Source organism: Mobula hypostoma, chromosome 11 (assembly GCF_963921235.1).
Source record: "Mobula hypostoma chromosome 11, sMobHyp1.1, whole genome shotgun sequence".
NCBI lineage: Eukaryota > Metazoa > Chordata > Chondrichthyes > Myliobatiformes > Myliobatidae > Mobula > Mobula hypostoma.
The window spans coordinates 51,231,588-51,244,955 of record NC_086107.1 but is presented as its reverse complement, the minus strand read 5'-3'; the positions used below and the strand labels follow the sequence as shown (position 1 = coordinate 51,244,955).

General features: G+C 41.1%; 1 protein-coding gene across 3 annotated transcripts in view; it reads right to left on the bottom strand.

The window, feature by feature from the left end:
* The window catches only part of syt7a (synaptotagmin VIIa), a 572,706-nt gene that overhangs the window by 378,170 nt on the left and 181,168 nt on the right, over positions 1 to 13,368 (bottom strand). The window lies entirely within an intron of this gene.

Below are 13,368 nucleotides of genomic sequence, written 5' to 3'. Positions count from 1 at the left end.
TAAGTACTGTTGATAAAAACTCTACTTAAAAAAAAGAACAGAATGGAGAATAGCCTTGAACAGTAAAATGTACTGGTACAGTGAGCTGAGGGATGCATACTAAAATGCACTATTTCTGGGATTTGTATTTCTATCACAAGATCATTGCATTTTCTATTGCAGGAAAAGCCGTAACAACTATTGAGCACATCTACAAGGAGCACTACCACAAGAAAGCAGCATCTATCATGAAAGAACCCCCAACATCCAGGTCATGTTTTCTGCTCGCTCTTGCCGTTGGGAAGGAGGTACAGGAGTCTTTGGTCCCACACCACCAGTTCAGGAATGGTTATTACCCCTCAGTCATTAGGCCCTTGAACCAGTGTGGATAATTTCATTCACATCAGCTCTGAAATAATTCCACAACCTATGACTCACATTTCAAGGACTCTACAACTCATGCTTTCAGTATTATTTATCTACTTATTTATTTATTATTATTATTATGATTATTATTTGCTTTCTGTATTGCACAGTTGGTCTTTTGCCATTTGGTTGTTTGTCAGTCTTTGTGTGCAGTTGTTTTTGTTGGTTTTATTCTATTTCTCTGTTCTACTGTGAAAGCCTACAAGAAAATGAATCTCGGGATTATATGGGAATATATCAAAGTTCAAAATACATTTATTATCAAAGTATTATACTATATGAGATATATGTACTTTGATAGTAAATTTACTTTGAACTTTGATTTTACAGACAGTACAGATAGTACATCAGTTAATTTTTGAGAAACACAGATAAAGTATGACCACTTAGTCTGTTTGACTCCATGGCTTTGAAGCTGGCATGCTGATGATCTTCTGTTGGACATGGAGTTCAAGTTGCTGACCTCCCTTCTTCTTTCGCCAGAAATTGCTCAGAAAAATGAAAACTAAAATCATAACTTTTTAATTAATTCAGGACAGTTATTTTCCTCAAAATATCCCCATATTGATTGGAATGTAGCCACATAAAATGTAATTTAACAGCTGCACCAATGATACAACTCCAGTGAATGAAAATAGCATGATATTGGAAAGTGTGTGTTGCCTGGGTCTCATGACAACATAGCAATATTTAAAAGTCTAATATATACCTCTCTATAGACACAATACAAAACTTCAGACAAGAACTAATCTAACAACTTGAAAATAATTCTAATACTCAAAATCATCTTTCAAACAGATTTCATTCTTAGCAGTGCAAATTAAACTCAATTTATTTTAACTGGATAAGTTTTGTACTTATCTAGTTGCTTGTTGTCAAAGAAATAAAAAAAAGTCTCAGTTTAAAAAAGAGCAATAAAATCTAAGGTGGATATATTTGACACCTAATTATGCTACACTTTGAACAAGTGAGCTTGGTAATTAGTACAATTTCTGCATAAATGCCAATCTTAATGTGAAAGTTAATTTACCAAGTATTTACCATCGCTGACTCTTTAAAAAAATCAACAATGCATACACATGCAAAAGAAAACATCCTACAATGATAGACGCAAACAACAGGAATTCTGCAGATGCTGGAAATTCAAGCAACATACATCAAAGTTGCTGGTGAACGCAGCAGGCCAAGCAGCATCTATAGGAAGAGGCGCAGTCGACGTTTCAGGCCGAGACCCTTCGTCAGGACTAACTGAAGGAAGAGTAAGGGATTTGAAAGCTGGAGGGGGAGGGGGAGATGCAAAATGATAGGAGAAGACAGGAGGGGGAGGGATAGAGCCGAGAGCTGGACAGGTGATAGGCAAAAGGGGATACGAGAGGATCATGGGACAGGAGGTCCGGGAAGAAAGACAGGGGGGGGGGTGACCCAGAGGATGGGCAAGAGGTATATTCAGAGGGACAGAGGGAGAAAAAGGAGAGTGAGAGAAAGAATGTGTGCATAAAAATGAGTAACAGATGGGGTACGAGGGGGAGGTGGGGCCTTAGCGGAAGTTAGAGAAGTCGATGTTCATGCCATCAGGTTGGAGGCTACCCAGACGGAATATAAGGTGTTGTTCCTCCAACCTGAGTGTGGCTTCATCTTTACAGTAGAGGAGGCCATGGATAGACATGTCAGAATGGGAATGGGATGTGGAATTAAAATGTGTGGCCACTGGGAGATCCTGCTTTCTCTGGCGGACAGAGCGTAGATGTTCAGCAAAGCGGTCTCCCAGTCTGCGTCGGGTCTCACCAATATATAAAAGGCCACATCGGGAGCACCGGACGCAGTATATCACCCCAGTCGACTCACAGGTGAAGTGATGCCTCACCTGGAAGGACTGTTTGGGGCCCTGAATGGTGGTAAGGGAGGAAGTGTAAGGGCATGTGTAGCACTTGTTCCGCTTACACGGATAAGTGCCAGGAGGGAGATCAGTGGGGAGGGATGGGGGGGACGAATGGACAAGGGAGTTGTGTAGGGAGCGATCCCTGCGGAATGCAGAGAGGGGGGGAGGGAAAGATGTGCTTAGTGGTGGGATCCTGTTGGAGGTGGCGGAAGTTACGGAGAATAATATGTTGGACCCGGAGGCTGGTGGGGTGGTAGGTGAGGACCAGGGGAACCCTATTCCTAGTGGGGTGGTGGGAGGATGGAATGAGAGCAGATGTACGTGAAATGGGGGAGATGCATTTAAGAGCAGAGTTGATAGTGGAGGAAGGGAAGCCCCTTTCTTTAAAAAATGAAGACATCTCCCTCGTCCTAGAATGAAAAGCCTCATCCTGAGAGCAGATGCGGCGGAGACGGAGGAATTGCGAGAAGGGGATGGCGTTTTTGCAAGAGACAGGGTGAGAAGAGGAATAGTCCAGATAGCTGTGAGAGTCAGTAGGCTTATAGTAGACATCAGTGGATAAGCTGTCTCCAGAGACAGAGACAGAAAGATCTAGAAAGGGGAGGGAGGTGTCGGAAATGGACCAGGTAAACTTGAGGGCAGGGTGAAAGTTGGAGGCAAAGTTAATAAAGTCAACGAGTTCTGCATGCGTGCAGGAAGCAGCGCCAATGCAGTCGTCGATGTAGTGAAGGAAAAGTGGGGGACAGATACCAGAATAGACACAGAACATATCTGGTATCTGTCCCCCACTTTTCCTTCACTACATCGACGACTGCATTGGCGCTGCTTCCTGCACGCATGCAGAACTCGTTGACTTTATTAACTTTGCCTCCAACTTTCACCCTGCCCTCAAGTTTACCTGGTCCATTTCCGACACCTCCCTCCCCTTTCTAGATCTTTCTGTCTCTGTCTCTGGAGACAGCTTATCCACTGATGTCTACTATAAGCCTACTGACTCTCACAGCTATCTGGACTATTCCTCTTCTCACCCTGTCTCTTGCAAAAACGCCATCCCCTTCTCGCAATTCCTCTGTCTCCGCCGCATCTGCTCTCAGGATGAGGCTTTTCATTCTAGGACGAGGGAGATGTCTTCATTTTTTAAAGAAAGGGGCTTCCCTTCCTCCACTATCAACTCTGCTCTTAAACGCATCTCCCCCATTTCACGTACATCTGCTCTCACTCCATCCTCCCACCACCCCACTAGTAATAGGGTTCCCCTGGTCCTCACCTACCACCCCACCAGCCTCCGGGTCCAACATATTATTCTCCGTAACTTCCGCCACATCCAACGGGATCCCACCACTAAGCACATCTTTCCCTCCCCCCCCCCGCATTCCGCAGGGATTGCTCCCTACACAACTCCCTTGTCCATTCGTCCCCCCCATCCCTCCCCACTGATCTCCCTCCTGGCACTTATCCGTGTAAGCGGAACAAGTGCTACACATGCCCTTATACTTCCTCCCTTACCACCATTCAGGGCCCCAAACAGTCCTTCCAGGTGAGGCATCACTTCACCTGTGAGTCGACTGGGGTGATATACTGCGTCCGGTGCTCCCGATGTGGCCTTTTATATATTGGTGAGACCCGACGCAGACTGGGAGACCGCTTTGCTGAACATCTACGCTCTGTCCGCCAGAGAAAGCAGGATCTCCCAGTGGCCACACATTTTAATTCCACATCCCATTCCCATTCTGACATGTCTATCCACGGCCTCCTCTACTGTAAAGATGAAGCCACATTCAGGTTGGAGGAACAACACCTTATATTCCATCTGGGTAGCCTCCAACCTGATGGCATGAACATCGACTTCTCTAACTTCCGCTAAGGCCCCACCTCCCCCTCGTACCCCATCTGTTACTCATTTTTATGCACACATTCTTTCTCTCACTCTCCTTTTTCTCCCTCTGTCCCTCTGAATATACCTCTTGCCCATCCTCTGGGTCACGCCCCCCCCTTGTCTTTCTTCCCGGACCTCCTGTCCCATGATCCTCTCGTATCCCCTTTTGCCTATCACCTGTCCAGCTCTCGGCTCTATCCCTCCCCCTCCTGTCTTCTCCTATCATTTTGCATCTCCCCCTCCCCCTCCAGCTTTCAAATCCCTTACTCACTCTTCCTTCAGTTAGTCCTGACGAAGGGTCTCGGCCTGAAACGTCGACTGCGCCTCCTATAGATGCTGCTTGGCCTGCTGCGTTCACCAGCAACTTTGATGTATGTTGCTACAATGATAGAGGACATTTTTGGCAGACAACCTAAATAATACCATTTGGAGCTGTTGAGATGATGGGCAGAAAAATAGAGCATAAACACTGCCTTAGACCAATTAGATATAATGGCCTCTTTCTCTGTTCTAAATACTAGATCATGCATCAATTTTGATGTATGATGTAGTGTGTATCTCTTTTTTTTAAATCCAAATCTCATTTGCCCTGCAAAGGTTGTAGACATATAAACTATAGAAATAAAATTTAAAAGGGTTGGAGATCTGTTCTTTCAATTTACACTGTAGACAAGCAGGACAAGCAGTAACAAAACCCAACAGTTTTAGGACATGAATTGGCACAGGTGATGGGAATATTCTTGGAATTGAGGCATTTGACATGTTATTGACAATTATTGTGCTTTGTGCATTTGTTTTAAAGTCAGAATCTATCTTAAAACACTATTTGTACACACACACACTCACATACTTGACAGAAGGCAATTGTAATACAATTCAATAAAAATGAATTCACGGCAAATACACTGGAGTCACAAGCTAGTTTTTAAATGGACCTTCTCTCTGAGATTGTTATATTAATATTGGTTCATTATTGTCAAATTTGCAGTGAAAGGCATATCTTCCATGTTGTTCATACAGATGAATTCTTTACCATGGGCATTCTGGTGGTACAAGGTAAAACAATAACAGAGTGCAGAGTGAATTTTTACAGAGTAAGTGCATTGCAGGAAGACGATACAGGTGCCAAGGTCATATTGAGGAAGATTATGAGTACATCTTTTTGTACTGGGGACTGTTCAATAGACTTATTGCAGCATGATATAAGCTGCCCTTAAGCCTGATAATATAGTCGGCCCTCCTTATCCGTGAGTTCCGCAAGCACAAATTCAACCAACCGCGAATCGAGAAAACCCAGAAGTGCTCTTCCAGCACTTGTTGTTCGACCACGTACAGACTATTTTTCTTGTCATTATTCCCTAAACAATGCAGTATAACAAATATTTTACATAGCATTTACATTGTATTAGGTATTATAAGTAATCTAGAGATGATTTAAAGTATGCAGGAGGATGTGCGTAGGTTATCGTGGATCGGGATTGAAAAAAAATCCAGAAGTTCTCTTACTAAGTAAGTTGGAACAGGTACATCCAGTATTATTTAGCATCAGTTAGTCAAATGTTTGTCTTAGTATATAGCATATATTTTACCTTTCTATGTATATAAAACACTTAACAAACGTATGTTTCAGCGCTGGGCTCAGGAACGGAAATTCCCGAGTTCAACCCAGTGACAGACCGCTCCCGAGCGCGCTTTCCATCCGTGCCGGGTTGATGTGAAGAATCAAAAACCAAAAACCCAATATTTAAACTACCGCATTGCTTAGTAATAATTGTAGCTTTCAGCGGGGCAGGGTCTTTCTCATTTTATCCCTTAAAATTGTTCAGATCGTTGACTGACTGTAGCTTAATGTTTTTCCAATAACTGATGGCGTTTCACCTCTTTCTGATCGCTTTATTATTTCCACTTTATTTTCAATCGTGATCGTGATTATTTTCGTGAACAGAAACACTGCGGATTCAGAGCTCCGCTGCCGGGTCCTAATGTCCACTGCACTGAGACAGGTTAAATAAGGTCCAGGGTTCTGCTGGGTCCTAAGGTCCACCCCATTAAGACAGGTTGAATAAGGGACTTGAGCATCCGCGTTTTTTGGTATCCGCGAGGGGTCCCGGAACCAATCCCTCCTGGATAAGGAGGGCTGACTGTACATGCTTTTGGGCTTTTGTACTTCTTGCCTGATGGGAGGAGGAAGAAAAGTGAATGTCTGGGGTAGGTGTGTCTTCGATTATGCTGGCTGCTTTACGAAGGAAGCAAGAACTATAGATAGAGATGACAAGCTGGTTTCCATGATATGCTGAGCTGTGTCGACAACTGTACAGTTTCTTCGAGCCATGTGCAGAGCAGTTGTCATACCAAGCCGTGATGCAGTCTATGGTATATTGATAAAAAATTGGTGAGGATCAAAGGGGACATGCCAAATTTCTTTAGCCTCCAGAAGAAGTAGATGTCTAGTGAGCTTTCAGGGCTGTGGCACCTACATGGCTGGACCAGGACCGGCTAATGGTGATGTTCCTCTTAGCTGGATTCCTGGGCTATCAGGAACATTGGCGGAGTTGGTAGGGAGGCCCAGAAGGAGAGATCTTCAGCAGGGAGTTGATGGTGCGGGCTTTGTTGTTCAATGATGAGTGGGAAGTTTAAGGAGACCTTTCAAAATCAATGCACTGAACTAGTTTCATTACAGTTACACTGAAGGAGATCTTGCTTGTCATGCAAAGGCCTATTTCTACAAGAGTGTTGTTCAATTGAATTTTGGAAAAGTACAAAAAGTATTTTGAACATGAGCATGTGCATCAAGTTCATGGGAATCCTGATGTTTACTCTCAGAACCTGAACTCACTCGACCGCAGCACAATTGATGTAAACAGGAATATGTGCACCATCCCCTTGCTAAAGTCAATGACCATCTCTTTTGTTTTACTGACATTGAGGAAAAGATTGTTGTTAATGACACCATGTCACTAGGACTCTGTATCCTTCTTGTACTGTAATCCACTATGGTGGTTTTATCTGCAAACTTGTAGATGGAGTTGAGTCTGGCAATGAAGTCATGAGTGCATAGGCCTTGTGAGTCACCAGTGCTGAGGATAATCACAAAAGAGGTGTTGCTACCCCGCCATACAGATTGTGCTCTTACCTGATTTAACTTAAATATTTCTTGATTTAAATTTAATTAAGTGTGTAGCCTTACAACCTTTTGTTCATTTTATATTGCATACTTGAATCTAATCAATATTATTATATTAAAAATTTCTTTCCTGGCAAAATTAGGTACATTTAGTTGAACATATTATCGTGTCTGACAGTACACTAGAGACTAAAATGATAATGGTGCCTGATTTAAAATTGATTTTAGATTTTTGCAAATAATTAAACTGAACATTGCAAGACTAATTGGTTGAACCAAAATCAATAAGTCAGAATTTTCTGGGATTTACAGACTGTAGGAGATGCAGAAATACTTTCCCAGATTGCCCAATAGGTCTCATAATTATGAGAAGCATACTGCAGAAAGAAAATAGTTATCCCTCTGGGTCAAAAACATTTGATTCAATGCTACTATTACACTAATTAGTCAGTTTTTTATAATCACTGGGTAATTTGAAATAAGTGTGGAAACAGCTACGCCTATGCTGCCCTATTCAATACCTTGTACTGTAGGTTGAATTACATTAAAGAGTAAGAGCTGGAACCAAATTACTTTGCTAAGGAAAAAGTACAAAAGACATTTCAGTTTTTTAACCAGCTGTGTCATTTGTCAAAATCATGGCTGAACTTTAACCTCCCCAATTCTATTTGTACATTCTTTGATAGCCAAAAACATACTATTCTAACTTTTTGTTCATATTTATTTAATTATAATTGATTTAAAAAAATAGTTTCTTCACCAAATACTTTTATTGGGACAGAGACTGAAAATGCTGGAAATACTCAGTAGATCAGGCAGCATTTGTGGAGAGGGGAAGAATTAACTCTTCTGGTTAATGGCTTACTCGGGTGAAAGTTCATTAACCTGAAGTGTGAATGCTTTTCCTTGGAAGATTACACTGCTGTTTTAAAAACAGCGTCACTGGACCAATAGGTTACAAATGGAATTAGTGCTGAAGGAGAGAGAAAAGACAAAATCAGACATCATTCAGCTAGAAGCTGCGCAACAGATGTAGAAAACATTACCAGAATCTTTCATGAGAAACAGAATGAATAAGTATTAGGACAAGTATAATTGAAGCAAAGCAAGGCATTTCAAATTTGTAAAGAGCAGGTAGGAGCAATACGACTCAAACAAACAACTTAAATGCAGATAATTTGAGAACCCTTATGTTACCAAGTTGCTGCAACACCCTTAGACATAAAACATGGTAACCATGTGTCATAATGTTTCTTTGGGCAAAGTGAACCCACATGATAACAATCTGTAATTGGCCAATTTATGTTTTTGATAATTTATTCACAGATCCAATACATGAATATGAATAAGAATTACACTACAATTATAATTATACACATATATACACATCACCACAGACTTATTTCTCAGAAGTCAACTCATTTCACGTTTGATCTTGTTCCAATCTGTCATCTAATTGGTTCTTGACAATTCTCATTCTACCTTCCAAGAGATCTGACTGGCTTTGACTGCCTGCAGTTTCACCTTTCCAAATGATCTTATTGTTTCCGACAACCACACCATCTAAATGATTGGAATATTTAATATTGAAATATTGTCATGTTGAAACAATTTGAAATGCTGACAGTCGTATTGAAATTGTGCTTGTGAGCATGTATGAATGAGACAGGCCATGACAGGCTTTAGAGCAAATATAGCATCAAGTCATGAGGTTGATAACACAACAATCTTCAACCCTTGCAATGGTACTGCTATAACAAAATGGGAAATGGGTTGGAAAAGAATATGCACATAATTGGAGGCAGCAACATTCTAAATATTCTTAAACTAGACACAGTCAAAGGCCAAAAACTATCACTGTAAGGGAGAGGTACAAATACAAAGAAGCTTGCAGACAAGCTCTCTTCTGATGATTCCAAGATCCACATACTTTATATCAAAATGAGTCTCTTTACCGAGCATTCTTGATACCTCCTTAAAAGAATCTAAGTCAAATACAAATCTCTTAATAAATCTTTGCTAACTATTCCTGATTAATCTGTGCTTTCCAACCAGAAGTTTCTACTCTAAGTATGAATTCCAATAATTCTCCTACTGTTAACCTTAAAACAAATAGCCTGTAATGACTTGATTTATCCCTTAATCCCTTTTTAAGACAGGATACAATGATAGCAACCCTCCAATCTTCCGGCATGAAGCCTGAAACAAAAAAGGATTGACAAATCTTAATCAGAGTTTCCACAACTTCCTCCCAAGAGAAACCATTCCCTCATCAATATTCTATGAAACCTCACCTTACCCTCTCCTCAATCTTTCCCAGATAGACTAATTCAAATTAGACAGAAGTTCTCTCACCACCTCTTCCAAAACTGTATCAATCCTGATATTGGACAATAATTTGATTCATTTTAGTCAAGGCTCTTAAATTACGATTTCTACTATTTTATTCCTGGGGATTTCCACGGGCCAGATATCCAGTACAATGGATGATTTCAGGAAAGTTATTTTCTCCGTTATATTTATCAAAATGGAAAGTAACAAATGATAACACATGATTGTGTCATTAATAGTGCAATCTGGTTTATGCCAATAGGGGCAACACAATTTGCAATGGAGATTTGTTTAACTGTTATCCTTGAACTAGGAATTTTCATTTTTATCAAAAAGTCAACAATGGGATACACACACTCAGTGGCCACTTTAATAGATACAGGTGGTACTTAATAAAGTGGCCATTGTGTGTATGTTCTAATTTCCTGCTGGTTTTTAACTCAATAAGCTTCTAAGCTTACAGAAAAAAACTGAAGTACTTTAAAAAAAGTATATTGAAAGCTTACTCCTACAAATTGTACCTCTGTAACAGTTATGAAAACACTAGTTATGTTAATTCAATAATTTAATAATTTCTTTCATATTTTTCCCTTCATATTGACATACATCTTGTATGTTTCCAGAATACATTAGAGTTTGCAGCATGGAAAAGGCCCTTCAGCCCACTACATCTATGCCAACCATCAATTAACCTACCAACCTATACACCTTTGGGATGAGGGACCAGAGCACCAGAAGGAAACTCATGCAGTCAAATTCTAGAATTGAACCTGGCTTGCTGGAGCTGTGAGTAATGGAGCTGGTATGCTCTCTGAGTGTGAATTCTTGGTATTTTAAATAATCTTAACAATATGTAAACTGCCATATAGTTACTTCTGAACATGGGAGAAAACATTTTCGGACACTTCTGTTTGATTCAGAATTTTTGAAAATTTTTAATGGCTGTTCAAAGATATTAAACTGATAAAAACGAATTTAACAATAGAAGTACTGTATTGCATAAGCTTTCTCAGCATCAAAATCCTGCTGTTTCATTCATAAGATCACAAGACAAAGGAGCAGAAGTAGGCCATTCCACCCATCGAGTCTGCTCTGCCACTCCACCATGAGCTAAACTATTCTCCCATCTAGTTCCAATTTCCAGCTTTTTCCCCATATCCCTTGATACCCTGACTAATTAGATACCTATCAATCTCCTCCTTAAACACCCTCAATGATTGGGCCTCCACAGCTGTATGTAGCAACGAATTCCATAAATCCACGACCCTCTGGCTAAAAAAATTTCTCCTCATCTCTGTTTTAAATGGGTATCCTCTAATTCTAAGACTGTGGCCTCTTGTCCTGGACTCACCCACCAAGGGAAACAGCCTTTCCACATCTACTCTGTCCAACCCTTTAAACATTCGAAATGTTTCTATGAGATCCCCTCTCATTCTTCTATACTCGAATGAATACAGTCCAACAGCTGACAAACGCTCCTCATATGTTAGCCCCTGAATTCCAGGAATCATCCTCGTAAATCTTCTCTGAACTCTCTCCAACATTAGTACATCCCTTCTAAGATAGGGGGCTCAAAACTGCACACAGTATTCCAAATGAGGTCTCACCAGTGCCCCATACAGCCTCATCAATACCTCCTTACTCTTATACACTATTCCTCTTGAAACGAATGTCAACATAGCATTCGCTTTCCTTACTGCTGATCCAACCTGGTGGTTAACCTTTAGGGTATCTTGCACGAGGACCCCAAAGTCCCTTTGCACTTCCGATTTTTGAATTTTCTCCCCATCTAAATAATAATCTGCCCGATTATTTCTTCTTCCAAAAGGTACAACCGTACATTTCTCAACATTGTATCTCATCTGCCATTTCTTTGCCCACTCTCCTAAGCTAACCAAGTCTCTGCAACCTTTCCATTTCTTCAACACTTCCTGCTCCTCCACCTATCTTGGTGTTATCCACAAACAAAACCATTTAATCCCTAATCTAAATCATCAAAATACATTGTAAAAAGAAGCGGCCCCAACATCGGCCCCTGCGGAACACCACTAGTAACCGGCAACCAATCAGAATAGGATCCCTTTATGCAACACGCTCTGTCTGCCAGAGAAAGCAGGATCTTCCAGTGGCAACACATTTTAATTCCACGTCCCATTCCCATTCTGATATGTCTATCCATGACCTCCTCTACTGTAAAGATGAAGCCACACTCAGGTTGGAGGAACAACACCTTTTATTCCGTCTGGGTAGCCTCCAACCTGATGGCATGAACATTGACTTCTCAAACTTCTGCTAATGCCCCACCTCCCCCTCGTACCCCATCCGTTGTTTATTTATATACACACATTCTTTTTCTTTCTCTCCTTTTACTCCCTCTGTCCCCCTCACTACACCCCTTGCCCATCCTCTGGTTCCCCCACTTTTCTTTCTCCCTAGGCAACCTGTCCCATGATCCTCTCATATCCCTTTTGCCAATCAACTGTCCAGCTCTTGGCTCCATCCCTCCCCCTCCTGTCTTCTCCTATCATTTTGGATCTCCCCCTCCTCCTCCCACTTTCAAATCTCTTACTAGCTCTTCTTTCAGTTAGTACTGATGAAGGGTCTTGGCCCAAAACGTCGACTGTACCTCTTCTTAGGGATGCTGCTTGGCCTGCTGCATTCATCTGCAACTTTTATGTATGTTGTTGGGATCCCTTTATTCCCACCCTTTGCTTTCTGCCTATCAGCCAATGCTCCACCCATTCCAATATCTTTCCTGTAATTCCATGGGCTCTCATCTTATAAAGCAGCCTCATATGCGGCACCTTATCGAAGGCCTTTTGAAAATCCAAATACACAACATCCACAGCCTCTCCCTTGTCAATCTTATTTGAGATCACCTCAAAAAATTCCAACAGGTTGGTGAGGCAGGATCTTCCCTTCATGAAACCATGCTGGCTTGGGCCTATCTTGTCATGCACTTCGAGGTATTTCATAACATTGTCCTTGAGGATCGACTCCAATATCTTTCCAACTACCGATGTCAGACTAATAGGTCTGTAATTTTCTTTTTGCTGCCTCCTTCCTTTCTTAAACAGCGGAACTACATTTGTGAACTTCCAGCCCTCCAGAACCATGCCAGAGGCTATTGATTCCTGGAAGATCATTTCCAATGCCTCTACAATCTCCAAAGCCACCTCCTTCAGAACCCATGGGTGCATCTCATCTGGTCCAGGAGACTTATCTATTCTTAGTCCATTTAGCTTCCAAAGCACTTTCTCTCTCGTAATCTTGACTGTACCTGATTCTATTCCCTGAGACCTCTGGCTATCAGGTATGTTGCTAATGTCTTCTACTGTGATGCAAAATACTCATTTAGTTCCGCTGCCATCTCTTTGTTACCCATTACAATTTCTCCAGCATCATTTTCAATTGGTCCTGTATCTACCCCTGTCACTCTTTTACTCTTCATGTATTTAAAAAAACTCATAGTATCCTTTTTTATGTTAATTGCAAACTTCCTTTCATAATCCATCTTTTCTTTCCTAATGACTTTCTTAGTTTCCTTCTATAAGTTTTTAAAAGTCGTCCAGTCCTCAGTTTTCCCACTAATTTTTGCTCCATTGTACGCTGTCTCTTTTGCTTTTATTTTGACCTTAACCTCTCTCGTTAGCCACATTTGTACCATTTTCCCATTCATGATTTTCTTTTTTCTTGGAATATATTTTTCCTGCACTTTTCTTATTTCTTGCAGGAATTTCATCCAATTCTGCT